Here is a 27928-nt window from a genome sequence, read left to right on the forward strand (position 1 = left end):
CTGTGCCATTTAAGGGTTAATACACACTGTGCTGCTCTCTGTGCTAATGAAGAGTTAATCCACACTGCTGCTCTCTGTGCTAGTGAAAGGTTAATACACACTGTGCTGCTCTCTGTGCTAGTGAAAGGTTAATACACACTATACTGCTCTCTGTGCTAGTGAAGGGTTAATACACACTGTGCTGCTCTATGTGCTAGTGAAGGGTTAATACACACTGTGCTGCTCTCTGTGCTAGTGAAGGGTTAATACACACTATACTGCTCTCTGTGCTAGTGAAGGGTTAATACACACTGTGCAGCTCTCTGTGCTAGTGAAGGGTTAATACACACTGTGCTGCTCTCTGTGCTAGTGAAGGGTTAATACACACTGTGCAGCTCTCTGTGCTAGTGAAGGGTTAATACACACTGTGCTGCTCTCTGTGCTAGTGAAGAGTTAATACACCCTGTGCAGCTCTCTGTGCTAGTGAAGGGTTAATACACACTGTGCTGCTCTCTGTGCCATTTAAGGGTTAATACACACTGTGCTGCTCTCTGTGCTAATGAAGAGTTAATCCACACTGCTGCTCTCTGTGCTAGTGAAAGGTTAATACACACTGTGCTGCTCTCTGTGCTAGTGAAGGGTTAATACACACTATACTGCTCTCTGTGCTAGTGAAGGGTTAATACACACTGTGCTGCTCTATGTGCTAGTGAAGGGTTAATACACACTGTGCTGCTCTCTGTGCTAGTGAAGGGTTAATACACACTATACTGCTCTCTGTGCTAGTGAAGGGTTAATACACACTGTGCAGCTCTCTGTGCTAGTGAAGGGTTAATACACACTGTGCTGCTCTCTGTGCTAGTGAAGGGTTAATACACACTGTGCAGCTCTCTGTGCTAGTGAAGGGTTAATACACACTGTGCTGCTCTCTGTGCTAGTGAAGAGTTAATACACCCTGTGCAGCTCTCTGTGCTAGTGAAGGGTTAATACACACTGTGCAGCCTGCCCCCTATGATGTCACCTATGACGTACAGGAGGGCTGGCTGCAACTGTTCATTGTGCGCGGGCTTCTGTAAGGAAAGAAGAAGGAGGAGGGGTTGTATAGAGGCTGTGCAGGAGCTGCGCTATGGAGGAATTTGACGGTTTGCTCTGATGTCAGCAGTCACAGCTGTTACACAGGTAAAATAAAGCCGTTTACAAAGAAACACATAGCCTCTTCTTTACAAGAAAGTATTTATTTACGCAAACAGTTCAGAAAGTGAAGCATGGAAAACGGCTCAGACAGTGAAGCACAAGTGCACTTTTACTCTACTGTCTGATCTGCACATTCTGAGATGGTTTTAACCCCTTCAACAAGACTTTCTCATAAAGAAGAGGCTTCGTTTTTGAAAGATTTATATTTTTCTGATGTATGGGAAGTTGTGGGCTCCTTTTTAATCCTGTGTGGGAGCTTATGCATAAAATAAAGGCAGACCGTTCAGAGATACTGTGCTCTGAGTGTTAATGCAAATTGTATTTATCAGGGCAGGCACAGGGAGGTCATGACATGTAACTGGGAGAGAAAACAAGCCCCTCACAGTAAGCAGAAGGGAGGCCGGTAGGGGAGGGGGATGGGCATAGGGAGGTCATGACATGTAACTGGGAGAGAAAACAAGCCCCTCACAGTAAGCAGAAGGGAGGCCGGTAGGGGAGGGGGATGGGCATAGGGAGGTCATGACATGTAACTGGGAGAGAAAACAAGCCCCTCACAGTAAGCAGAAGGGAGGCCGGTAGGGGAGGGGGATGGGCAGAGGGAGGTCATGACATGTAACTGGGAGAGAAAACAAGCCCCTCACAGTAAGCAGAAGGGAGGTCGGTAGGGGTGGGGGATGGGCATAGGGAGGTCATGACATGTAACTGGGAGAGAAAACAAGCCCCTCACAGTAAGCAGAAGGGAGGCCGGTAGGGGAGGGGGATGGGCAGAGGGAGGTCATGACATGTAACTGGGAGAGAAAACAAGCCCCTCACAGTAAGCAGAAGGGAGGCCGGTAGGGGAGGGGGATGGGCAGAGGGAGGTCATGACATGTAACTGAGAGAGAAAACAAGCCCCTCACAGTAAGCAGAAGGGAGGCCGGTAGGGGAGGGGGATGGGCAGAGGGAGGTCATGACATGTAACTGGGAGAGAAAACAAGCCCCTCACAGTAAGCAGAAGGGAGGCCAGTAGGGGAGGGGGGTGGGCAGAGGGAGGTCATGACATGTAACTGGGAGAGAAAACAAGCCCCTCACAGTAAGCAGAAGGGAGGCCGGTAGGGGAGGGGGATGGGCAGGCAGAGGGAGGTCATGACATGTAACTGAGAGAGAAAACAAGCCCCTCACAGTAAGCAGAAGGGAGGCCGGTAGGGGAGGGGGATGGGCAGAGGGAGGTCATGACATGTAACTGGGAGAGAAAACAAGCCCCTCACAGTAAGCAGAAGGGAGGCCGGTAGGGGAGGGGGGTGGGCAGAGGGAGGTCATGACATGTAACTGGGAGAGAAAACAAGCCCCTCACAGTAAGCAGAAGGGAGGCCGGTAGGGGAGGGGGATGGGCAGGCAGAGGGAGGTCATGACATGTAACTGAGAGAGAAAACAAGCCCCTCACAGTAAGCAGAAGGGAGGCCGGTAGGGGAGGGGGATGGGCAGAGGGAGGTCATGACATGTAACTGGGAGAGAAAACAAGCCCCTCACAGTAAGCAGAAGGGAGGCCGGTAGGGGAGGGGGGTGGGCAGAGGGAGGTCATGACATGTAACTGGGAGAGAAAACAAGCCCCTCACAGTAAGCAGAAGGGAGGCCGGTAGGGGAGGGGGGTGGGCAGAGGGAGGTCATGACATGTAACTGGGAGAGAAAACAAGCCCCTCACAGTAAGCAGAAGGGAGGCCGGTAGGGGAGGGGGGTGGGCATAGGGAGGTCATGACATGTAACTGGGAGAGAAAACAAGCCCCTCACAGTAAGCAGAAGGGAGGCCGGTAGGGGAGGGGGATGGGCAGGCATAGGGAGGTCATGACATGTAACTGAGAGAGAAAACAAGCCCCTCACAGTAAGCAGAAGGGAGGCCGGTAGGGGGATGGGCATAGGGAGGTCATGACATGTAACTGAGAGAGAAAACAAGCCCCTCACAGTAAGCAGAAGGGAGGCCGGTAGGGGGATGGGCATAGGGAGGTCATGACATGTAACTGAGAGAGAAAACAAGCCCCTCACAGTAAGCAGAAGGGAGGCCGGTAGGGGAGGGGGGTGGGCATAGGGAGGTCATGACATGTAACTGGGAGAGAAAACAAGCCCCTCACAGTAAGCAGAAGGGAGGCCGGTAGGTGAGGGGGGTGGGCAGAGGGAGGTCATGACATGTAACTGGGAGAGAAAACAAGCCCCTCACAGTAAGCAGAAGGGAGGCCGGTAGGGGAGGGGGGTGGGCATAGGGAGGTCATGACATGTAACTGGGAGAGAAAACAAGCCCCTCACAGTAAGCAGAAGGGAGGCCGGTAGGGGGATGGGCATAGGGAGGTCATGACATGTAACTGGGAGAGAAAACAAGCCCCTCACAGTAAGCAGAAGGGAGGCCGGTAGGGGAGGGGGATGGGCAGGCATAGGGAGGTCATGACATGTAACTGAGAGAGAAAACAAGCCCCTCACAGTAAGCAGAAGGGAGGCCGGTAGGGGGATGGGCATAGGGAGGTCATGACATGTAACTGAGAGAGAAAACAAGCCCCTCACAGTAAGCAGAAGGGAGGCCGATAGGGGGATGGGCATAGGGAGGTCATGACATGTAAATGAGAGAGAAAACAAGCCCCTCACAGTAAGCAGAAGGGAGGCCGGTAGGGGTGGGGGATGGGCAGAGGGAGGTCATGACATGTAACTGGGAGAGAAAACAAGCCCCTCACAGTAAGCAGAAGGGAGGCCGGTAGGGGGATGGGCATAGGGAGGTCATGACATGTAACTGGGAGAGAAAACAAGCCCCTCACAGTAAGCAGAAGGGAGGCCGGTAGGGGAGGGGGATGGGCAGAGGGAGGTCATGACATGTAACTGGGAGAGAAAACAAGCCCCTCACAGTAAGCAGAAGGGAGGCCGGTAGGGGAGGGGGGTGGGCAGAGGGAGGTCATGACATGTAACTGGGAGAGAAAACAAGCCCCTCACAGTAAGCAGAAGGGAGGCCGGTAGGGGTGGGGGATGGGCAGAGGGAGGTCATGACATGTAACTGGGAGAGAAAACAAGCCCCTCACAGTAAGCAGAAGGGAGGCCGGTAGGGGAGGGGGGTGGGCAGAGTGAGGTCATGACATGTAACTGGGAGAGAAAACAAGCCCCTCACAGTAAGCAGAAGGGAGGCCGGTAGGGGGATGGGCATAGGGAGGTCATGACATGTAACGGGAGAGAAAACAAGCCCCTCACAGTAAGCAGAAGGGAGGCCGGTAGGGGAGGGGGGTGGGCAGAGGGAGGTCATGACATGTAACTGGGAGAGAAAACAAGCCCCCTCACAGTAAGCAGAAGGGAGGCAGGTAGGGGAGGGGGATGGGCAGGCATAGGGAGGTCATGACATGTAACTGGGAGAGAAAACAAGCCCCTCACAGTAAGCAGAAGGGAGGCCGGTAGGGGGATGGGCATAGGGAGGTCATGACATGTAACTGGGAGAGAAAACAAGGCCCTCACAGTAAGCAGAAGGGAGGCCGGTAGGGGAGGGGGGTGGGCAGAGGGAGGTCATGACATGTAACTGGGAGAGAAAACAAGGCCCTCACAGTAAGCAGAAGGGAGGCCGGTAGGGGGATGGGCATAGGGAGGTCATGACATGTAACTGGGAGAGAAAACAAGCCCCTCACAGTAAGCAGAAGGGAGGCCGGTAGGGGAGGGGGGTGGGCAGAGGGAGGTCATGACATGTAACTGGGAGAGAAAACAAGCCCCTCACAGTAAGCAGAAGGGAGGCAGGTAGGGGAGGGGGATGGGCAGGCATAGGGAGGTCATGACATGTAACTGGGAGAGAAAACAAGCCCCTCACAGTAAGCAGAAGGGAGGCCGGTAGGGGGATGGGCATAGGGAGGTCATGACATGTAACTGGGAGAGAAAACAAGGCCCTCACAGTAAGCAGAAGGGAGGCCGGTAGGGGAGGGGGGTGGGCAGAGGGAGGTCATGACATGTAACTGGGAGAGAAAACAAGGCCCTCACAGTAAGCAGAAGGGAGGCCGGTAGGGGAGGGGGGTGGGCAGAGGGAGGTCATGACATGTAACTGGGAGAGAAAACAAGCCCCTCATAGTAAGCAGAAGGGAGGCCGGTAGGGGAGGGGGATGGGCATAGAGAGGTCATGACATGTAACTGGGAGAGAAAACAAGGCCCTCACAGTAAGCAGAAGGGAGGCCGGTAGGGGAGGGGGGTGGGCAGAGGGAGGTCATGACATGTAACTGAGAGAGAAAACAAGCCCCTCACAGTAAGCAGAAGGGAGGCCGGTAGGGGGGTGGGCATATGGAGGTCATGACATGTAACTGGGAGAGAAAACAAGCCCCTCACAGTAAGCAGAAGGGAGGCCGGTAGGGGAGGGGGATGGGCATAGGGAGGTCATGACATGTAACTGGGAGAGAAAACAAGCCCCTCACAGTAAGCAGAAGGGAGGCCGGTAGGGGAGGGGGGTGGGCAGAGGGAGGTCATGACATGTAACTGAGAGAGAAAACAAGGCCCTCACAGTAAGCAGAAGGGAGGCCGGTAGGGGGATGGGCAGAGGGAGGTCATGACATGTAACTGGGAGAGAAAACAAGGCCCTCACAGTAAGCAGAAGGGAGGCCGGTAGGGGAGGGGGGTGGGCAGAGGGAGGTCATGACATGTAACTGGGAGAGAAAACAAGGCCCTCACAGTAAGCAGAAGGGAGGCCGGTAGGGGGATGGGCATAGGGAGGTCATGACATGTAACTGGGAGAGAAAACAAGCCCCTCACAGTAAGCAGAAGGGAGGCCGGTAGGGGAGGGGGGTGGGCAGAGGGAGGTCATGACATGTAACTGGGAGAGAAAACAAGCCCCTCACAGTAAGCAGAAGGGAGGCAGGTAGGGGAGGGGGATGGGCAGGCATAGGGAGGTCATGACATGTAACTGGGAGAGAAAACAAGCCCCTCACAGTAAGCAGAAGGGAGGCCGGTAGGGGGATGGGCATAGGGAGGTCATGACATGTAACTGGGAGAGAAAACAAGGCCCTCACAGTAAGCAGAAGGGAGGCCGGTAGGGGAGGGGGGTGGGCAGAGGGAGGTCATGACATGTAACTGGGAGAGAAAACAAGCCCCTCACAGTAAGCAGAAGGGAGGCCGGTAGGGGAGGGGGGTGGGCAGAGGGAGGTCATGACATGTAACTGGGAGAGAAAACAAGCCCCTCATAGTAAGCAGAAGGGAGGCCGGTAGGGGAGGGGGATGGGCATAGAGAGGTCATGACATGTAACTGGGAGAGAAAACAAGGCCCTCACAGTAAGCAGAAGGGAGGCCGGTAGGGGAGGGGGGTGGGCAGAGGGAGGTCATGACATGTAACTGAGAGAGAAAACAAGCCCCTCACAGTAAGCAGAAGGGAGGCCGGTAGGGGGGTGGGCATATGGAGGTCATGACATGTAACTGGGAGAGAAAACAAGCCCCTCACAGTAAGCAGAAGGGAGGCCGGTAGGGGAGGGGGATGGGCATAGGGAGGTCATGACATGTAACTGGGAGAGAAAACAAGCCCCTCACAGTAAGCAGAAGGGAGGCCGGTAGGGGAGGGGGGTGGGCAGAGGGAGGTCATGACATGTAACTGAGAGAGAAAACAAGCCCCTCACAGTAAGCAGAAGGGAGGCCGGTAGGGGAGGGGGGTGGGCAGAGGGAGGTCATGACATGTAACTGGGAGAGAAAACAAGCCCCTCACAGTAAGCAGAAGGGAGGCCGGTAGGGGTGGGGGATGGGCATAGGGAGGTCATGACATGTAACTGTGAGAGAAAACAAGCCCCTCACAGTAAGCAGAAGGGAGGCCGGTAGGGGAGGGGGGTGGGCAGAGGGAGGTCATGACATGTAACGGAGAGAGAAAACAAGCCCCTCACAGTAAGCAGAAGGGAGGCCGGTAGGAGGATGGGCAGAGGGAGGTCATGACATGTAACTGGGAGAGAAAACAAGCCCCTCACAGTAAGCAGAAGGGAGGCCGGTAGGGGTGGGGGATGGGCAGAGGGAGGTCATGACATGTAACTGAGAGAGAAAACAAGCCCCTCACAGTAAGCAGAAGGGAGGCCGGTAGGGGTGGGGGATGGGCAGAGGGAGGTCATGACATGTAACTGGGAGAGAAAACAAGCCCCTCACAGTAAGCAGAAGGGAGGCCGGTAGGGGGATGGGCATAGGGAGGTCATGACATGTAACTGGGAGAGAAAACAAGCCCCTCACAGTAAGCAGAAGGGAGGCCGTTAGGGGAGGGGGGTGGGCAGAGGGAGGTCATGACATGTAACTGGGAGAGAAAACAAGCCCCTCACAGTAAGCAGAAGGGAGGCCGGTAGGGGAGGGGGATGGGCAGGCATAGGGAGGTCATGACATGTAACTGGGAGAGAAAACAAGCCCCTCACAGTAAGCAGAAGGGAGGCCGGTAGGGGGATGGGCATAGGGAGGTCATGACATGTAACTGAGAGAGAAAACAAGCCCCTCACAGTAAGCAGAAGGGAGGCCGGTAGGGGGATGGGCATAGGGAGGTCATGACATGTAACTGGGAGAGAAAACAAGCCCCTCACAGTAAGCAGAAGGGAGGCCGGTAGGGGAGGGGGATGGGCAGAGGGAGGTCATGACATGTAACTGAGAGAGAAAACAAGCCCCTCACAGTAAGCAGAAGGGAGGCCGGTAGGGGAGGGGGATGGGCAGAGGGAGGTCATGACATGTAACTGGGAGAGAAAACAAGCCCCTCACAGTAAGCAGAAGGGAGGCCGGTAGGGGAGGGGGGTGGGCAGAGGGAGGTCATGACATGTAACTGGGAGAGAAAAGAAGCCCCTCACAGTAAGCAGAAGGGAGGCCGGTAGGGGAGGGGGGTGGGCAGAGGGAGGTCATGACATGTAACTGGGAGAGAAAACAAGCCCCTCACAGTAAGCAGAAGGGAGGCCGGTAGGGGAGGGGGGTGGGCAGAGGGAGGTCATGACATGTAACTGGGAGAGAAAACAAGCCCCTCACAGTAAGCAGAAGGGAGGCCGGTAGGGGAGGGGGGTGGGCATATGGAGGTCATGACATGTAACTGGGAGAGAAAACAAGCCCCTCACAGTAAGCAGAAGGGAGGCCGGTAGGGGAGGGGGATGGGCAGGCAGAGGGAGGTCATGACATGTAACTGAGAGAGAAAACAAGCCCCTCACAGTAAGCAGAAAAGAGGCCGGTAGGGGGATGGGCATATGGAGGTCATGACATGTAACTGGGAGAGAAAACAAGCCCCTCACAGTAAGCAGAAGGGAGGCCGGTAGGGGAGGGGGATGGGCATAGGGAGGTCATGACATGTAACTGGGAGAGAAAACAAGCCCCTCACAGTAAGCAGAAGGGAGGCCGGTAGGGGAGGGGGATGGGCAGAGGGAGGTCATGACATGTAACGGAGAGAGAAAACAAGCCCCTCACAGTAAGCAGAAGGGAGGCCGGTAGGGGAGGGGGGTGGGCAGAGGGAGGTCATGACATGTAACTGGGAGAGAAAACAAGCCCCTCACAGTAAGCAGAAGGGAGGCCGGTAGGGGAGGGGGATGGGCATAGGGAGGTCATGACATGTAACTGGGAGAGAAAACAAGCCCCTCACAGTAAGCAGAAGGGAGGCCGGTAGGGGGATGGGCAGAGGGAGGTCATGACATGTAACTGGGAGAGAAAACAAGCCCCTCACAGTAAGCAGAAGGGAGGCCGGTAGGGGAGGGGGATGGGCAGAGGGAGGTCATGACATGTAACTGGGAGAGAAAACAAGCCCCTCACAGTAAGCAGAAGGGAGGCCGGTAGGGGAGGGGGATGGGCATAGGGAGGTCATGACATGTAACTGGGAGAGAAAACAAGCCCCTCACAGTAAGCAGAAGGGAGGTCGGTAGGGGTGGGGGATGGGCATAGGGAGGTCATGACATGTAACTGAGAGAGAAAACAAGCCCCTCACAGTAAGCAGAAGGGAGGCCGGTAGGGGAGGGGGATGGGCAGAGGGAGGTCATGACATGTAACTGGGAGAGAAAACAAGACCCTCACAGTAAGCAGAAGGGAGGCCGGTAGGGGTGGGGGATGGGCAGAGGGAGGTCATGACATGTAACTGAGAGAGAAAACAAGCCCCTCACAGTAAGCAGAAGGGAGGCCGGTAGGGGTGGGGGATGGGCAGAGGGAGGTCATGACATGTAACTGGGAGAGAAAACAAGCCCCTCACAGTAAGCAGAAGGGAGGCCGGTAGGGGGATGGGCAGGCAGAGGGAGGACATGACATGTAACTGGGAGAGAAAACAAGTCCCTCACAGTAAGCAGAAGGGAGGCCGGTAGGGGGATGGGCATAGGGAGGTCATGACATGTAACTGGGAGAGAAAACAAGCCCCTCACAGTAAGCAGAAGGGAGGCCGGTAGGGGAGGGGGATGGGCAGGCATAGGGAGGTCATGACATGTAACTGGGAGAGAAAACAAGCCCCTCACAGTAAGCAGAAGGGAGGCCGGTAGGGGAGGGGGGTGGGCAGAGGGAGGTCATGACATGTAACTGGGAGAGAAAACAAGCCCCTCACAGTAAGCAGAAGGGAGGCCGGTAGGGGAGGGGGGTGGGCAGAGGGAGGTCATGACATGTAACTGGGAGAGAAAACAAGCCCCTCACAGTAAGCAGAAGGGAGGCCGGTAGGGGGATGGGCAGACAGAGGGAGGTCATGACATGTAACTGGGAGAGAAAACAAGGCCCTCACAGTAAGCAGAAGGGAGGCCGGTAGGGGGATGGGCATAGGGAGGTCATGACATGTAACTGGGAGAGAAAACAAGCCCCTCACAGTAAGCAGAAGGGAGGCCGGTAGGGGAGAGGGGTGGGCAGAGGGAGGTCATGACATGTAACTGGGAGAGAAAACAAGCCCCTCACAGTAAGCAGAAGGGAGGCAGGTAGGGGAGGGGGATGGGCAGGCATAGGGAGGTCATGACATGTAACTGGGAGAGAAAACAAGCCCCTCACAGTAAGCAGAAGGGAGGCCGGTAGGGGGATGGGCATAGGGAGGTCATGACATGTAACTGGGAGAGAAAACAAGGCCCTCACAGTAAGCAGAAGGGAGGCCGGTAGGGGAGGGGGATGGGCAGAGGGAGGTCATGACATGTAACTGGGAGAGAAAACAAGGCCCTCACAGTAAGCAGAAGGGAGGCCGGTAGGGGAGGGGGGTGGGCAGAGGGAGGTCATGACATGTAACTGGGAGAGAAAACAAGCCCCTCATAGTAAGCAGAAGGGAGGCCGGTAGGGGAGGGGGATGGGCATAGAGAGGTCATGACATGTAACTGGGAGAGAAAACAAGCCCCTCACAGTAAGCAGAAGGGAGGCCGGTAGGGGAGGGGGGTGGGCAGAGGGAGGTCATGACATGTAACTGAGAGAGAAAACAAGCCCCTCACAGTAAGCAGAAGGGAGGCCGGTAGGGGGGTGGGCATATGGAGGTCATGACATGTAACTGGGAGAGAAAACAAGCCCCTCACAGTAAGCAGAAGGGAGGCCGGTAGGGGAGGGGGATGGGCATAGGGAGGTCATGACATGTAACTGGGAGAGAAAACAAGCCCCTCACAGTAAGCAGAAGGGAGGCCGGTAGGGGAGGGGGGTGGGCAGAGGGAGGTCATGACATGTAACTGAGAGAGAAAACAAGGCCCTCACAGTAAGCAGAAGGGAGGCCGGTAGGGGGATGGGCAGAGGGAGGTCATGACATGTAACTGGGAGAGAAAACAAGGCCCTCACAGTAAGCAGAAGGGAGGCCGGTAGGGGAGGGGGATGGGCAGAGGGAGGTCATGACATGTAACTGGGAGAGAAAACAAGGCCCTCACAGTAAGCAGAAGGGAGGCCGGTAGGGGGATGGGCATAGGGAGGTCATGACATGTAACTGGGAGAGAAAACAAGCCCCTCACAGTAAGCAGAAGGGAGGCCGGTAGGGGAGGGGGGTGGGCAGAGGGAGGTCATGACATGTAACTGGGAGAGAAAACAAGCCCCTCACAGTAAGCAGAAGGGAGGCAGGTAGGGGAGGGGGATGGGCAGGCATAGGGAGGTCATGACATGTAACTGGGAGAGAAAACAAGCCCCTCACAGTAAGCAGAAGGGAGGCCGGTAGGGGGATGGGCATAGGGAGGTCATGACATGTAACTGGGAGAGAAAACAAGCCCCTCACAGTAAGCAGAAGGGAGGCCGGTAGGGGAGGGGGGTGGGCAGAGGGAGGTCATGACATGTAACTGGGAGAGAAAACAAGGCCCTCACAGTAAGCAGAAGGGAGGCCGGTAGGGGAGGGGGGTGGGCAGAGGGAGGTCATGACATGTAACTGGGAGAGAAAACAAGCCCCTCATAGTAAGCAGAAGGGAGGCCGGTAGGGGAGGGGGATGGGCATAGAGAGGTCATGACATGTAACTGGGAGAGAAAACAAGGCCCTCACAGTAAGCAGAAGGGAGGCCGGTAGGGGAGGGGGGTGGGCAGAGGGAGGTCATGACATGTAACTGAGAGAGAAAACAAGCCCCTCACAGTAAGCAGAAGGGAGGCCGGTAGGGGGGTGGGCATATGGAGGTCATGACATGTAACTGGGAGAGAAAACAAGCCCCTCACAGTAAGCAGAAGGGAGGCCGGTAGGGGAGGGGGGATGGGCATAGGGAGGTCATGACATGTAACTGGGAGAGAAAACAAGCCCCTCACAGTAAGCAGAAGGGAGGCCGGTAGGGGAGGGGGGTGGGCAGAGGGAGGTCATGACATGTAACTGAGAGAGAAAACAAGCCCCTCACAGTAAGCAGAAGGGAGGCCGGTAGGGGAGGGGGGTGGGCAGAGGGAGGTCATGACATGTAACTGGGAGAGAAAACAAGCCCCTCACAGTAAGCAGAAGGGAGGCCGGTAGGGGTGGGGGATGGGCATAGGGAGGTCATGACATGTAACTGTGAGAGAAAACAAGCCCCTCACAGTAAGCAGAAGGGAGGCCGGTAGGGGAGGGGGGTGGGCAGAGGGAGGTCATGACATGTAACGGAGAGAGAAAACAAGCCCCTCACAGTAAGCAGAAGGGAGGCCGGTAGGAGGATGGGCAGAGGGAGGTCATGACATGTAACTGGGAGAGAAAACAAGCCCCTCACAGTAAGCAGAAGGGAGGCCGGTAGGGGTGGGGGATGGGCAGAGGGAGGTCATGACATGTAACTGAGAGAGAAAACAAGCCCCTCACAGTAAGCAGAAGGGAGGCCGGTAGGGGTGGGGGATGGGCAGAGGGAGGTCATGACATGTAACTGGGAGAGAAAACAAGCCCCTCACAGTAAGCAGAAGGGAGGCCGGTAGGGGGATGGGCATAGGGAGGTCATGACATGTAACTGGGAGAGAAAACAAGCCCCTCACAGTAAGCAGAAGGGAGGCCGTTAGGGGAGGGGGGTGGGCAGAGGGAGGTCATGACATGTAACTGGGAGAGAAAACAAGCCCCTCACAGTAAGCAGAAGGGAGGCCGGTAGGGGAGGGGGATGGGCAGGCATAGGGAGGTCATGACATGTAACTGGGAGAGAAAACAAGCCCCTCACAGTAAGCAGAAGGGAGGCCGGTAGGGGGATGGGCATAGGGAGGTCATGACATGTAACTGAGAGAGAAAACAAGCCCCTCACAGTAAGCAGAAGGGAGGCCGGTAGGGGGATGGGCATAGGGAGGTCATGACATGTAACTGGGAGAGAAAACAAGCCCCTCACAGTAAGCAGAAGGGAGGCCGGTAGGGGAGGGGGATGGGCAGAGGGAGGTCATGACATGTAACTGAGAGAGAAAACAAGCCCCTCACAGTAAGCAGAAGGGAGGCCGGTAGGGGAGGGGGATGGGCAGAGGGAGGTCATGACATGTAACTGGGAGAGAAAACAAGCCCCTCACAGTAAGCAGAAGGGAGGCCGGTAGGGGAGGGGGGTGGGCAGAGGGAGGTCATGACATGTAACTGGGAGAGAAAAGAAGCCCCTCACAGTAAGCAGAAGGGAGGCCGGTAGGGGAGGCGGGTGGGCAGAGGGAGGTCATGACATGTAACTGGGAGAGAAAACAAGCCCCTCACAGTAAGCAGAAGGGAGGCCGGTAGGGGAGGGGGGTGGGCAGAGGGAGGTCATGACATGTAACTGGGAGAGAAAACAAGCCCCTCACAGTAAGCAGAAGGGAGGCCGGTAGGGGAGGGGGGTGGGCATATGGAGGTCATGACATGTAACTGGGAGAGAAAACAAGCCCCTCACAGTAAGCAGAAGGGAGGCCGGTAGGGGAGGGGGATGGGCAGGCAGAGGGAGGTGATGACATGTAACTGAGAGAGAAAACAAGCCCCTCACAGTAAGCAGAAGGGAGGCCGGTAGGGGGATGGGCATATGGAGGTCATGACATGTAACTGGGAGAGAAAACAAGCCCCTCACAGTAAGCAGAAGGGAGGCCGGTAGGGGAGGGGGATGGGCATAGGGAGGTCATGACATGTAACTGGGAGAGAAAACAAGCCCCTCACAGTAAGCAGAAGGGAGGCCGGTAGGGGAGGGGGGTGGGCAGAGGGAGGTCATGACATGTAACGGAGAGAGAAAACAAGCCCCTCACAGTAAGCAGAAGGGAGGCCGGTAGGGGAGGGGGGTGGGCAGAGGGAGGTCATGACATGTAACTGGGAGAGAAAACAAGCCCCTCACAGTAAGCAGAAGGGAGGCCGGTAGGGGAGGGGGATGGGCATAGGGAGGTCATGACATGTAACTGGGAGAGAAAACAAGCCCCTCACAGTAAGCAGAAGGGAGGCCGGTAGGGGGATGGGCAGAGGGAGGTCATGACATGTAACTGGGAGAGAAAACAAGCCCCTCACAGTAAGCAGAAGGGAGGCCGGTAGGGGAGGGGGATGGGCAGAGGGAGGTCATGACATGTAACTGGGAGAGAAAACAAGCCCCTCACAGTAAGCAGAAGGGAGGCCGGTAGGGGAGGGGGATGGGCATAGGGAGGTCATGACATGTAACTGGGAGAGAAAACAAGCCCCTCACAGTAAGCAGAAGGGAGGTCGGTAGGGGTGGGGGATGGGCATAGGGAGGTCATGACATGTAACTGAGAGAGAAAACAAGCCCCTCACAGTAAGCAGAAGGGAGGCCGGTAGGGGAGGGGGATGGGCAGAGGGAGGTCATGACATGTAACTGGGAGAGAAAACAAGACCCTCACAGTAAGCAGAAGGGAGGCCGGTAGGGGTGGGGGATGGGCAGAGGGAGGTCATGACATGTAACTGAGAGAGAAAACAAGCCCCTCACAGTAAGCAGAAGGGAGGCCGGTAGGGGTGGGGGATGGGCAGAGGGAGGTCATGACATGTAACTGGGAGAGAAAACAAGCCCCTCACAGTAAGCAGAAGGGAGGCCGGTAGGGGGATGGGCAGGCAGAGGGAGGACATGACATGTAACTGGGAGAGAAAACAAGTCCCTCACAGTAAGCAGAAGGGAGGCCGGTAGGGGGATGGGCATAGGGAGGTCATGACATGTAACTGGGAGAGAAAACAAGCCCCTCACAGTAAGCAGAAGGGAGGCCGGTAGGGGAGGGGGATGGGCAGGCATAGGGAGGTCATGACATGTAACTGGGAGAGAAAACAAGCCCCTCACAGTAAGCAGAAGGGAGGCCGGTAGGGGGATGGGCAGACAGAGGGAGGTCATCACATGTAACTGGGAGAGAAAACAAGCCCCTCACAGTAAGCAGAAGGGAGGCCGGTAGGGGAGGGGGGTGGGCAGAGGGAGGTCATGACATGTAACTGGGAGAGAAAACAAGCCCCTCACAGTAAGCAGAAGGGAGGCCGGTAGGGGAGGGGGGTGGGCAGAGGGAGGTCATGACATGTAACTGGGAGAGAAAACAAGCCCCTCACAGTAAGCAGAAGGGAGGCCGGTAGGGGGATGGGCAGACAGAGGGAGGTCATGACATGTAACTGGGAGAGAAAACAAGGCCCTCACAGTAAGCAGAAGGGAGGCCGGTAGGGGGATGGGCAGACAGAGGGAGGTCATGACATGTAACTGGGAGAGAAAACAAGCCCCTCACAGTAAGCAGAAGGGAGGCCGGTAGGGGAGGGGGGTGGGCAGAGGGAGGTCATGACATGTAACTGGGAGAGAAAACAAGCCCCTCACAGTAAGCAGAAGGGAGGCCGGTAGGGGAGGGGGGGTGGGCAGAGGGAGGTCATGACATGTAACTGGGAGAGAAAACAAGCCCCTCACAGTAAGCAGAAGGGAGGCCGGTAGGGGGATGGGCAGACAGAGGGAGGTCATGACATGTAACTGGGAGAGAAAACAAGGCCCTCACAGTAAGCAGAAGGGAGGCCGGTAGGGGGATGGGCAGACAGAGGGAGGTCATGACATGTAACTGGGAGAGAAAACAAGCCCCTCACAGTAAGCAGAAGGGAGGCCGGTAGGGGGATGGGCATAGGCAGAGAGAGCTTTGCTCGTTCAGCACAACCTGGGGATGTGATACAGTGAGAGAGACTGGTAACTGAGTGACAGGGGCAGGTCACATTATGCTGCACTGAATATCTGCAGAAACCTCAGCTGCTAACACTAGAAGTGTGTTACTTGCTGGGAGGTATGAGGCTTTATTCCAACACAAATCTGCATGGACCTCAATGATGGATAATATAGGAGGTGTTGATTATGCTTTTACTAGCATTAGAATAGGCTAAACGTTTTATTTTAATGCAATTGTACAGAGTGTTTTCAACTCTTTCCCTCAGTCTCTCCTAATTGTATCAGTTTTATGAACATCTGATCATGCTGCAGAACAGGGCTGCTAGAATAAGGAACTTCATAAAACAATCACTACCCAAGATTTTGCTAATTGCTATTAGATTAGATTAGACATTGAGAAACGTGCATTAAAATTCTGTAGTCTTAAATAAAAATATTGAAAAATGAAGGTGTTATAGTAATTTATAAGAAAATTGCGATTAAATCGCAATCATGATTTTTTTTGGGACAAAATTGTGATTTTCATTTTTGCCCATATCACCCAGCCCTAGTTAATACACACAGCTCTCTGTGCTAGTGAAGGGTTAATACACCGTGCTGCTCTCTATGCTAGTGAAAGGTTAATACACACTGTGCTGCTCTCTGTGCTAGAGAAGGGTTAATACACACTGTGCTAGTGAAGGGTTAATACACACTGTTCTGCTCTCTGTGCTAGTGAAGGGTTAATACACACTGTGCAGCTCTCTGTGCTAGTGAAGGGTTAATACACACTGTGCTGCTCTCTGTGCTACTAATTCTGTCCACCCAGACTAAAACAAAAGTTTTAGACTTTAGGAAGGCAGATTTTTCATTAATGGGAGAATACCTAAAAAAAACTCTCTGTGCTAGTGAAGGGTTAATGCACACTGTGCTGCTCTATGTACTAGTGAAGGGTTAATACACACTGTGCTGCTCTCTGTGCTAGTGAAGGGTTAATACACACTGTGCTGCTCTCTGTGCTAGTGAAGGTTTAATACACACTGTGCTGCTCTTTGTGCTAGTGAAGGGTTAATACACACTGTGCTGCTCTCTGTGCTAGTGAAGGGTTATACACTGTGCTGCTCTCTGTGCTAATGAAGGGTTAATACACACTGTGCTGCTCTCTGTGCTAGTGAAGGGTTATACACTGTGCTGCTCTCTGTGCTAGTGAAGGGTTAATACACACTGTGCTGCTCTATGTGCTAGTGAAGGGTTAATACAGAATGTGCTGCTCTCTGTGCTAGTGAAGGGTTAATACACGCTGTGCAGCTCTCTGTTCTAGTAAAGGGGTTAATATACACTGCGCTGCTCTCTGCCAGTGAAGGGTTAATACACACTGTGCTGCTCTCTGTGCTAATGAAGGGGTTAATACACACTGTGCAGCTCTCTGTGCCAGTGAAGGGTTAATACACACTGTGCTGCTCTCTGTGCCAGTGAAGGGTTAATACACACTGTGCTGCTCTCCGTGCTAGTGAAGGGTTAATACGCACTGTGCAGCTCTGTGTCAGTTAAGGGTTAATACACACTGTGCTGCTCTCTGTGTTAGTGAAGGGTTAATACACACTGTGCTGCTCTCTGTGTTAGTGAAGGGTTAATACACACTGTGCAGCTCTCTGTGCTAGTGAAGGGTTAATACACACTGTGCTGCTCTCTGTGCTAGTGAAGGGTTAATACACACTGTGCTGCTCTCTGTGCCAGTAATTCTGTCCACCTAGACTAAAACAAAAGTTTTAGACTTTAGGAAGGCAGATTTTTCATTAATGGGAGAATACCTAAAAAAACTATTTAAAATGGAAAACTCTTATTACAGGGGTTTAAGAACAGTGGGAATTTCTGAAGGGTGCCATTTTAGATGCAACCGCACACTTTATTAGACATGCCTGTAAAAGTAAAAGAAAGCGGAAACCAATTTGGTTTTCCAAAGAAGTAGCACATGCTGTAAAGACAAAAAAGATAGCTTATAAAAATTACAGACACACACAAGCAGATGATGATATGAAAATATGGAGACTCCAATAAAAAAAGACTAAGCAGTTAATTAGGATGGTTAAAGTTCATGGAGAAGAGAAGATAGCACAGTCAATAAAACATGGGGGACAAAACATTCTTTAGATATATCAGTGAAAGAAGAAAAAATGAGGTAGGAATAGTAAAATTGAAATGAGTTGATGGTAGGATAATAGAAGGAGATAAGCAAATTGCAGACTCTCAATTATTATTTCTGTTTTCTATTTTAACAAAAGATTGTGAATATAGAATGTCTACATTAAGGGATGCTTCGAAAAATAGAAACAAGCTTAACACTAATCTTTATACAGAGGATGAGGTTTTGTTAACGTACAAGCAATATACAGAAGTGCTAGATGGAATAAACACAATATTGGGAAAAATAACACAATATTCTGTAATAGATGAACTAAGAACTAATACTCTCCTTTAGATCAGACCGCAGCCTTCTTGCAGTCTCTCCTCTGTGACTGTATAAAAAAAGGCTTGAAGCGTATATAAAAGCCAATTAATATGGGTGCAGTATACTCACTCCATAAGATGTATCTGTTCAGCTGAAATAGGGTGTAACATCAGATGACAAGAGTCCACAGGATCTTAGTGTTAAATGACCAGGGTATCCATATTTAGGACTGTGAATGAATGGAAACCTGAGTGACAAAGATATCCAATGTACAATAAAAAAGATGTAGTAACTTACTCCATATATAAGGAGATTCTGGCACGGCACAGCAAATAAATATCTTGACAGTCTTTCAACTAAGGTAAAAAAGGTTTTATTTGCTCAACGCGTTTCAACGTATTATACGTCTTTGTCAAGAGCAAAGATTAAAACAAGTGAAACAGGTAAGTAAAAACAAATGCTGAGTATGTCTGCTGTGACTAAAGAACCGGTTTATATACAGGATAACAAATGTTCCAATTTCCTGTTTGGCACAGGAAGTTGGACTCACAAAGTTTACAATCCAATAAATATGCATCAATATCAAACTATTACTATGATAGAATGCAGTTACAATTGAAATAATGTCGCTAAATGACCATAAGATCGATTTAAATAAATTTAGAGGTTTAAAAGTATAGTTTGGCATTAATACGTTTTTTAGCCAATCAAAACACATATTCAATATATTAGCCAATGAGCAAATGATGTTAAAAAGTCCTCAAACTAGTAGTCCGTTGTATGTCAGTTCCATTTCAGGTCCGATCCATGGTCATGTGCTGTTGTGGTCCAATGGTAGAAGGGCTGTAGTCTAAAAGTCTATGATGAAATGTTTGAAGGAGGTGGCAATCCGGAATGAGTCAGTGTTCATTGTGCCACGTAATAGTGAAGGGAGTGTCCTAGATGACATCAACATGTGAACCTTAACCAATGAACAAGAGAGAGGATTCTACAATGGAAGCAAAGAAAAAAAGTGACCAGCAACTGCTCTTTGAACTAATTTTGTGCGATCGCAACACAATGTATTCATGCCAAAAAATAAAATACAAAATTCAAAATGCAAAATAAACATACATATTTAGTAAAGTTTATTAAGATCCCCTCATATTCAACCATGTGTGTTCACAGTATCAGTAAACCTCTATGTATGAGAATATATATCAACCGCTTACAGTACCCCTCATCAAAACCTAATAGGTTCTTTATTCTACACATTATTTGCTCATTGGCTAATATATTGAATATGTGTTTTGATTGGCTAAAAAACGTATCAATGCCAAACTATACTTTTAAACCTCTAAATTTATTTAAATCGATCTTATGGTCATTTAGCGACATTATTTAAATTCTAACTGCATTCTATCATAGTAATAGTTTTATATTGATGCATATTTATTGGATTGTAAACTTTGTGAGTCCAACTTCCTGTGCCAAACAGGAAATTGGAACATTTGTTATCCTGTATATAAACCGGTTCTTTAGTCACAGCAGACATACTCAGCATTTGTTTTTACTTACCTGTTTCACTTGCTTTAATCTATGCTCTTGATAAAGACGTATAATACGTTGAAACGCGTTGAGAAAATAAAACCTTTTTTACCTTAGTTGAAAGACTGTCAAGATCTTTCTTTGCTGTGCCGGGCCGGAATCTCCTTACATATGGAGTAAGTTACTACATCTTTTTTTATTGTACATTGGATATCTTTGTCACTCGGTTTCCATTCATTCACAGTCCTAAATTTGGATACCCTGGGCATTTAACACTAAGATCCTGTGGACTCTTGTCATCTGATGTTACACCCTATTTCAGCTGAACAGATACATCTTATGGAGTGAGTATACTGAACCCATATTAATTGGCATTTATATACGCTTCAAGCCTTTTTCTCTTCATTTATTAGATGAGGTTTTGTTAGCATTATCAAAAATAAATGTTAAAAAGGCAGTGGGTCCTGATAATATTCATCCAAGGGGTTTAAAAGAACTTTAATCAGTGCTAACTGTCCCATTAACTCATCTGTTTAATCAGTCACTATTAACAGGAGCTGTTCCCGATGATTGGAGTATATAAAATGTAATACCTCTTCATAAAAATGGCAGTAGGGAAGAACCTGGTTACTACAGGCCAGTTAGATTAACTTCAGGGGCAGACTGAGACCAACCAGGGCCCCCAGGCAACCACGGCCCCCTTTTCGCTTCACCTACCTACCTCCTCTGCCCCTCCTCCACCCTAATTCCCCTCCTCCACCATATTGCCCCTCCCACCACTTGTGCTCCTCCCACCTCATAGTTCCCTCCCCTGTCATGTTTTTAATTGCTATATAGAGACAATTTAGTTTACTTAAATATTTTTATAAGACAAAATATAAATCAAAAGTGCTGCATTGTGCCCAAAAATTCTTCCTGCAATGTATAACCCACATACACAAACAGGACACACTTCTGAGACAAATCACATGCAGAAAAGGGATAATCTCTAACCCAAATTTGTCTCAGTGATGAGTCATGTGTGTGCTTATGTCTTATGAAAGAGAATGTGAAGCGGATGTCCAAGTGCTTTATTGTGACATAAAGATACCACATTCTGCTTAAACACAGGGTAAGGTCACAACAAGTACCCTTAAAGGGACAGTCAACACCAAAATTTTTGTTGTTTAAAAAGATAGATAATCCCTTTATTACCCATTCCCCAGTTTTGCATAACCAACACTGTTATATTACACTTTTTACTTCTGTGACTAACTTGTATCTAAGCATCTTCTGACCACCCCTAATCACATGACTTTTAGTTATTATCTATTGACTTGCATTTAAGCCAATTAGTGCAGTGTCTGCCACTAGCCACGGGTGTGATCACAATGCTATCTATATGGCCTACATGAGCTAGCTCTCCCCTGCTGTGAAAAGCAAATAAAAAAGAGGCGGCCTTCAAGGGCTTAGAAATTATCATATGAACCTTCCTAGGTTTGCTTTCAACTAAGAATACCAAGAGAACAAAGCAAAATTGGTGCTAAAAGTAAATTGCAAAGTTGTTTAAAATTACATGTCCTATTTGAAAAATTAGGTTTTTTTTTTTTAATTGACTGTCCCTTTAACACTGAACATGTTGCATTCTGATTTAAAGAGACAGTCAAGTCAAAATTAAACTTTCATGATTCAGATTGGGCATGCAATTTTTAATAATTACATTTTCCTATTTACTTTTATAATCAAATTTGCTTTGTTCTCTTTGTATTCTTTGTTGAAATCTAAACCTAGGTAGGCTCATTTGCTAATTTCTAAGCCCTTGAAGGCAGGCACTTATTTCAGTACATTTTGCCATTTTTTTTTTCTCAGCTAGACAGCGCTAGGTCATATGTACCGTATAGATAACATTGTGCTCACTCCTGTGTAGTCATTTATGAGTCAGCACTGATTAGCTAAAATGCAAATCTGTCAAAAGAACTGAAATAAGGGGGCAGTCTGCAGAGGCTTAGATACAAGGTAATCAGTTTATTAATATAACCGTGTTGGTTATGCAAAACTGGGGAATGGGTAATTAAGGGATTATCTATCTTTTTAGACAATAAACATTATCAAGTAGACTGTCCCAATAATGATGCACTCAGTTGTTTGTCACTGAGCATACTCGCATACATTAGCCAGAATAAACCTTCTACGTCCTCACTATCTTTTGTCTCAATCTAAATTCCTATGCTATTACTGTACTGAATGGTTGTTGTGGCAATTTCTGTGTATCCTCTTCCCATACACAAGTTTAGCAATTTACTGGCAAAAATAAATATGTAAGCATAGTTTATAGACACCTGCACAGACCTTGTGAATCAAATGTATAGGAAAAGCAGGAGATTCATATTTTGGGTCATTCAATAGTTTCCTTGTTATTATTTCTGGTTTACTGTATACACAAACTAATCACTGAATACAATGCCATTTAACAAAATACAACAATATACAATACACACTGCGTAAGAGTGAGAGTGTTACACTGTCACTTATGATGTGACCATGTGTAAAAAGTGTGTATTATTAATCTTCACCACAAAAACATGTAGATATAGGCTTAACAGAAGTCCCACTTTTACTGGGATTGTCCCGGTTTGGAGGCGCTGTCCCAGTGTCCCACCCAGTTGTTCATTCTGTCCCAGTAGGGTTGACACCTCCAGGTTTCAAATCATGTGTCTGTGTTTCAGACCACCTGAAACCCAGACACATTATTCAAAATGACTGGACTGTGGCTCTCCAGCATAGTTGGATGTTGGTACTTTGTTACATACAGCCCTGCTTAGCTTAACGTTTGTGTCCTTCAAAGTTTACATTTAGTAATACAGGCTGAGTGAGCAGCATAGGGTTTTTTAATTTTGTAGTACTACTTGGTTTATTTTTCTAAGAATTTAACACCCCCGACCCCTGGTGACATTGCCGGTAATACACCTTTAGGGGAATCATATGGGTATGACCAGGAAGTACAGACAGGCAGGATTTTTGGCCTGGATCTTGCTTTACTTCATGCAGGATAGCATTTTGGCTGTAATCTTCCTGCATTATGGTATAGCGTAGCCTCTTAAACAGCTTTAGCAGGTACGTGTTTCTTTTTTACTTTCATTCAATGTTGTATTTATGCCTTATCAGTATTTGGCTCTGTTCCTTAGACACATACAACACATATTACACTGCAGATATTAAATTGTGAAATTGATAATTATGAAATTGATAATTATGCTTGATGTTTGGCACTATTTAGAATCTGAGATTTAGATGAATGATTTATTTGCCATGACAACTTAATGGTGCCTTTTTCACTAGGGGGTGGTGTTGTGCTCTATTTAAACTGTGTGATTCACTTGTTTGACTGAGGAAGGGTAGAGTATCCACAAAACATTACCGACATAAAAGCTACCCCCCTTGACCACGCTCCTGACCACACCCCCACTGGCACCTCACCAGGTGGTCCCAGTTTCACCTCTAAAAATTATGGTAAGCCTATGTAGATATAAACACATATGTTCACATGGACCTAACAAAGACATATACCAACAGAAATATACACACACACACACACACACACACACAGGCACACAAACATATATACACACACACACACACACAGTACAGACACACATACATACCAGTGATGTGCATTCACTAGAGGCAGGTGAGGCAGTGCTTCACCTCTCATATGGGCAAAAATATATATTTTTTTATTGGCTTTAAAAAAAAATTGTAATTTTTTTTCCCCAGCATTTTTTTCTCTCACAGCTATATGTTGTGCAATGGATAGGCACAAGCAGGTCTGCCCACCATTACACAACATGCTGCGCCATCTACTGGATGCAAGTGGTTAAGATCATTGCATGGCCCATTAACTGCTTATTTGAGGCAGTCCTATTTGGGCTGAACCAATCCAGCGAGAGGCATTAGTAAGTGGAACATAGGGTTGGGGCTGGATGTTAAATCATATAAAACAAAACAAAAACGGAAAAAAACAACTTTCATATATTTTGTTGCTGTCCTGTGAACCTGCTAGCTTTGCTAAAGTGAAAAAGAGAGTTCTGTTCTTCCCCTCTAAGTGCAGTGGAATGTGCCACTGTCACTTCCTGAATCCTTACAGAGCAGGAGAGAGGCACAGAGAGCACTGCACTGTTTCACCCACATCTTATTAAAGTAAGATTTTACTGAAAGGGATTCTGTTAGTGAAAATGATAATTTAATGAATGTGGTTTAGTGTTTGTTTACTCTTTTACAGCAGGGTCGTTTTTATATTTTGTTTACTCAAACTTTACACCCACTAACTTAGCAGCTTGCCTCTGTACTTCACACTAAATTATAGACTAATTTTCTGAACTCTCTGTAGCTCTGCTGTTTTATTACTTTAAAATGCAGTGGTCCCCCCCCCCTTGTGTGTGTGTGTGTGTGTGTGTCTCTCTCTATCTATCCATCTCTCTCCTTATGTGTTGTTCTCCCCCATGGTCTCTTTCTCTCTCTGTCTCTCTTCCTCCCCCTCTGACTCTCATCCCTTATGTAATGAATCTATAAGCATCATTTGCAGCATTAAAGTAAAAAGTATGTTTTAAACATATTTTAATGGGCATGGATTTCTAGATCTCATAATCAGAGCAAGCATTTTGTTATCTGGCAAGAGTTTCTGTTAAAATCCTTTAAACTAAAATCAGATATTTACTAAGTTGACCAGTTTTCCAAGACACCATTTAAAGGGACATGAAACCCATATGAAACCCATATGCAAATTTAAATAACTTTCCAATTTACATCTAATATCTAATTTTCTTCATTCTTTTGATGTCCTTTGTTGAAAATCATATCTAAATATGCTCATTAGCTGCTGATTGGTGGCTGCACATAGATACCTCATGTGATTGGCTCACCCATGTGCATTGCTATTTCTTCAACAAAGGATATCTAAAGAATGAAGGCGTATCCTGCCACTGCCTCACCAGCCTCTGACGTCACTGCACGTCACTGATACATACACATATCTATATATAACACTTACATTAGCAACTGTTATGAAATGTACCTGCAGAACAGGCATAGTTGATGTGGACTTAAAAAAACAAACAAAAAACCCCATAACACAAGACCTTTGATTACTCCATAAGGATACAAATGATACATGTTATGGGTGTTATGTTTAGCTTATATGCAACTCTATGATTTATTTCTATTGCACTTGTTTCCTGTTTGGCATTTCCTGTTCCTGTTAGTTCTCTGCTAAGATCATGGCTTCTGTACACTAATGCTTGTACTGTCATTATTTACACCACATGGTGTCAGAAGTATCTGAGTCTGCACTGTTTCTATACATCTGATGCTAAGATCATGGCTTCTGTACACTAATGCTTGTACTGTCATTATTTACACCACATGGTGTCAGAAGTATCTGAGTCTGCGCTGTTTCTATACATCTGATGCTAAGATCATGGCTTCTATACACTAATGCTTGTACTGTCATTATTTACACCACATGGTGTCAGAAGTATCTGAGTCTGCGCTGTTTCTATACACCTGATGCTAAGATCATGGCTTCTGTACACTAATGCTTGTACTGTCATTATTTACACCACATGGTGTCAGAAGTATCTGAGTCTGCGCTGTTTCTATACACCTGATGCTAAGATCATGGCTTCTGTACACTAATGCTTGTACTGTCATTATTTACACCACATGGTGTCAGAAGTATCTGAGTCTGCACTGTTTCTATACATCTGATGCTAAGATCATGGCTTCTGTACACTAATGCTTGTACTGTCATTATTTACACCACATGGTGTCAGAAGTATCTGAGTCTGCACTGTTTCTATAGATCTGATGCTAAGATCATGGCTTCTGTACACTAATGCTTGTACTGTCATTATTTACACCACATGGTGTCAGAAGTATCTGAGTCTGCACTGTTTCTATACATCTGATGCTAAGATCATGGCTTCTGTACACTAATGCTTGTACTGTCATTATTTACACCACATGGTGTCAGAAGTATCTGAGTCTGCACTGTTTCTATACATCTGATGCTAAGATCATGGCTTCTGTACACTAATGCTTGTACTGTCATTATTTACACCACATGGTGTCAGAAGTATCTGAGTCTGCACTGTTTCTATACATCTGATGCTAAGATCATGGCTTCTGTACACTAATGCTTGTACTGTCATTGTTTACACCACATGGTGTCAGAAGTATCTGAGTCTGCACTGTTTCTATACATCTGATGCTAAGATCATGGCTTCTGTACACTAATGCTTGTACTGTCATTATTTACACCACATGGTGTCAGAAGTATCTGAGTCTGCACTGTTTCTATACATCTGATGCTAAGATCATGGCTTCTGTACACTAATGCTTGTACTGTCATTATTTACACCACATGGTGTCAGAAGTATCTGAGTCTGCACTGTTTCTATACATCTGATGCTAAGATCATGGCTTCTGTACACTAATGCTTGTACTGTCATTATTTACACCACATGGTGTCAGAAGTATCTGAGTCTGCACTGTTTCTATACATCTGATGCTAAGATCATGGCTTCTGTACACTAATGCTTGTACTGTCATTATTTACACCACATGGTGTCAGAAGTATCTGAGTCTGCACTGTTTCTATACATCTGATGCTAAGATGATGGCTTCTGTACACTAATGCTTGTACTGTCATTATTTACACCACATGGTGTCAGAAGTATCTGAGTCTGCACTGTTTCTATACATCTGATGCTAAGATGATGGCTTCTGTACACTAATGCTTGTACTGTCATTATTTACACCACATGGTGTCAGAAGTATCTGAATCTGCGCTGTTTCTATACATCTGATGCTAAGAACTTGCCAGTCTTGCAGTGAGAGACTTTAGAGCTGATTGTCAGTTTTGCCAGTTCAGCCAGTATGTATAATTTATTATTTTTTTTGTGAAGGGTTTCATTACATTAGGTAAGATAATAAGGACTCTAGCCTCTATTAGATCATCAGGTAAGATACTAATCACCAGTGACCTGTCATTAACAATTTGGTTGCCATTGTTCTTCAATCCACTGGAAGCCAAAAGGTTAATGATAACTGACATATGTCACAGCTATTCCTATGTTGTTTATTGTAAATATCCTCATTAGCAACAAGGCCTGGATATGAGTCTGACTCTCTTGACATTTCATTTGATGTTTAACTCTCTAAACTAGTAATCCATCTCTAGTCTCTATTAAATATCTCACTCTGAAGGAATTACATCTTGACATGGCACATGAATGATTTGCCTCTGTCTGGCAGCCCGCCCAGCTCCTTCACTTGCTGCCTGAGACATTGCCTGCCAGTGTCACCACGAACTGCTCACTGAGTCACTGCTCAGCCTGCTGCAAATCCGCGGCTGCCGCCTCTAATGCATGTGCAGTTGAAATAGTGTGCGCAGTTGCGCACGGCATGCCGCCTGTGGGTGTAGCTTCAGCTGAGCAGCTAGGAGACAAGACAAGGTGCCGTGTAATCATCATAATATGTGGACCGGATTCAGGATTTATACACACCCGGTCCACATATTGAAGGGCAGCACTTCGCTAGGTCTGCCAGTGCCAGGCCTTTAAGTCAGTCTGCTCTGTGTGTTTTTTTCAGTCATTGTCACTTAATTACCGGCTCGGCGGCTCCTTCCTTCTCCAAGTCTCCACAGCCACGCTGCGCTGATGATGATGGATCATGGCCACACGCCCTAATTCACACCCCCCCAGAACAAAATCCAAAGCCCAAAAGAAAATAAAAAAATATTTTGCATATAAATAAATAAAAAAAATCTAGCTTCAGTATGATAATGCATGGATGGGGGAGGGGCCCCTAAGAAGCCGGTCCCTCGGACAGGGGGCCGATTTGCCCAACTTGTCAGTCCGCCCCTGTTCAGTAGTAAGGAAATTAAAGGAAAGCTTATTAAAATAATCTCTCTCACTCACTCACTCTCTCTCACACTCACTTGTCAGATCCAACCCTAGCACTCTAAGCAAACATGCTACCTGTAAAAATGCTCCCGTGCTGCTGAACGTGCCTGGAGGAAATCCCGCTCTGAACCAGATTTCCTCCACTATAAGTTCATTCTTTATTCTTGCTCCTCTGTCCTTTACTTAGCTAAGAAAACCTACATATCTTATATCTACTCACTCCTCAAACCCTAAACATCTCTTTTCCATTTTCAACTCTCTCATCTATCCACTTGCACCAACCCCTTCATCTGCCTTTAGTGCTCAAGACCTGGCAGAATACTTTTCTCTTGTAAGGTGTATCCAGTCCACGGATTCATCCATTACTTGTGGGATATTCTCCTTCCCAACAGGAAGCTGCAAGAGGATCACCCACAGCAGAGCTGTCTATATAGCTCCTCCCCTAACTGCCACCTCCAGTCATTCTCTTGCAGCTCTCGACATGGGAAGTAGCTAGAGAGATGTGGTGAATT

At 48.4% G+C, this 27928-nt stretch overlaps 1 protein-coding gene across 2 annotated transcripts in view; it reads left to right on the forward strand.

Moving 5' to 3' along the window:
- The window catches only part of LOC128659773 (gastrula zinc finger protein XlCGF7.1), a 73584-nt gene that overhangs the window by 17708 nt on the left and 27948 nt on the right, over positions 1–27928 (forward strand). Inside the window, exon 1 of one of the 2 annotated variants that reach the window (XM_053713347.1) lies at positions 792–1158. The exons of the other annotated variant lie outside the window; for it this stretch is intronic. The gene's annotated coding sequence lies outside the window, so the exon portion shown is untranslated. Of the gene's footprint in view, positions 1–791; positions 1159–27928 lie in introns of those variants that run through there. 2 annotated transcript variants of the gene reach the window in all.

This window comes from Bombina bombina, chromosome 5, assembly GCF_027579735.1.
Source record: "Bombina bombina isolate aBomBom1 chromosome 5, aBomBom1.pri, whole genome shotgun sequence".
NCBI classification, from domain to species: domain Eukaryota; kingdom Metazoa; phylum Chordata; class Amphibia; order Anura; family Bombinatoridae; genus Bombina; species Bombina bombina.